General features: G+C 39.6%; 1 pseudogene; it reads left to right on the forward strand.

The window, feature by feature from the left end:
- The first annotated feature begins 1,534 nt into the window (after window positions 1-1,534).
- On the forward strand, window positions 1,535-1,648 carry LOC123571501 (small nucleolar RNA SNORA40; annotated as a pseudogene).
- The last annotated feature ends 298 nt before the right edge of the window (window positions 1,649-1,946 follow it).

Consider the following 1,946-nt stretch of genomic DNA (forward strand, 5'->3'; position numbering starts at 1 on the left):
GTCTGAGCCACTGATATTTGAGATCCTAGAGTTATAACTGCTTTCCTTAGTTTTACTGTCCGTACAAGGCTGAAATGGCTTTCCAAAAGATATTCACAACCTAATCTCTGGAACCTGTGAATGTTACCTTATATGGCAAAAGGAACTTTGCAGATGTGATTAAGACTCTTGAGATGGAAAGATTATTCTGGATAGGCCTGTGGACAAGTGTCCCTTATAAGGACAAGCATCTTTATAAGGGAGAGGTAAGGACATTTGACACGGAAGAGGAGAAGACAATGTGACTATGGGGGCAGAGACTGGAGTGATGTGGCCAAGGAGTGCTGGTAGCTACTAAAGCTCAAAGAGGCAAGGAATAGATTCCCCCCTGGAACCTTCAGAACTAGCCCTGCTGACATCTTGATTTTAGCACCATAAGACTCATTTTGGACTTCTGGCCTCTAGAGCAGTAAGATAATGAATTTCTATTTTTAGAGATAGAAATTTAAAAATATTTCTATTGTTTAAACCCACTAAGTTTATGATAATTTATTATAGCAGTCATAGGAAGTTAATACATAGTCCTCCCTCAAATCAGTTGCCAAGTCCTTTAAATCAACTTCCACAATGTCTTCCAGATCAATTCTCCCCTCACCGTCTCTACCATTACTGCCCTAGTTCAAGCTCCCATCACCTTTACCTGGGGTTACTAAAGTAGCTTTCTAAAAACAAAGTATGGTTCCTAGCTGGTATAAGACCTTCCATAGTTTGTCCATAAACTTTTGCTTTAATACTTCCAGAGATGAGGAGCTTCCTGCCTATGATGCCATCAATATGATTATTAGACAACTCAAGTTATTTGAAAGGCATCCCAGTAATTTCTTTCTATTAGGCCTAGTTCTACCCATGAGGCTCTTCTTGGGTTCCAGCCTCTACTTCTGTCTTCCCTGTGGAGTTAGCTTGGGTAGGCTGAACTACATTTCCTGGAACTGTCTTCCTTATATGTTTCCTCTTAATGTGGGCCACAAGAGGGATTCTTGTGTGAGATTTGAAAGGCAGAAGTGAATCAGCAGCCATTTTGCTATCCAGAGTAGGTGTTTAGTAATTGACCCATTATCATGGTTTCTGCACTAATCACCATCCTCATGAGTCTACTGGATGTAGTCAGATTAGCATTGGGTACAATAGTGAATAAAGACTGGTGCAGTAGAGAGGCCCGATCACTTCTTTGGCTTGGATGGTATGCTTATCTGAATGCAGTCTAGTGAATTCAGGCCACATTTAGGAACATGGCAGCAATAGCTTCATGATGACTGCTGGGCTCACTTCTACCCAGAGCCTCACTAACCCCACAAAAAAGTCTAGATGTTTGTTTAACAGGGTTTTCTTGAAGCTGTTTCAGGGTGGGTGCACTAGCAGCAAACCACTTGGGCCTGGGCCTGTGAAGAACATCATAGCCCACACCAGCGTATCTGGATGGATGTGCTGCCCAGCAATGCCAATTATAGAGAAATAAAAAAAAAAAGAGCAAAAAAAAAAAAAAAAAGATAATAAAAACGCATATAACTTGTGGACAAAGACTTATTGATGGGTGCAAAAAATAAATTATCTTTTGCCACTCAGAACTCACTGCTCAGTATGAGTTTTGATACATATAAGAAGGAATATTATTAAAAGCAAATAAAAAAATCGTAATTCCACAGTCCTGAGGCAATGACTGTTAACATTTTGGGTACAACATAGTTTATGTTCTAAGTTTGAATCTGACTCTGCCAATGCTTTTTGACTTGGGCAAGTGTTTAATTTTTCCAGCCTCAATTTTCCCATCTGAAAACTGAGATAATAATGCCAACCTAGCAGGGCTGTTGTGAAGATCTGACAAGATACTTTACGTAAAGCTCATAACCCATAGTTTCTCTTAAAATTGTAGCCATTATTATTTTACAAGGTGTATTAGTCTGTTCTCA

This window comes from Macaca fascicularis, chromosome X (assembly GCF_037993035.2).
Source record: "Macaca fascicularis isolate 582-1 chromosome X, T2T-MFA8v1.1".
NCBI classification, from domain to species: domain Eukaryota; kingdom Metazoa; phylum Chordata; class Mammalia; order Primates; family Cercopithecidae; genus Macaca; species Macaca fascicularis.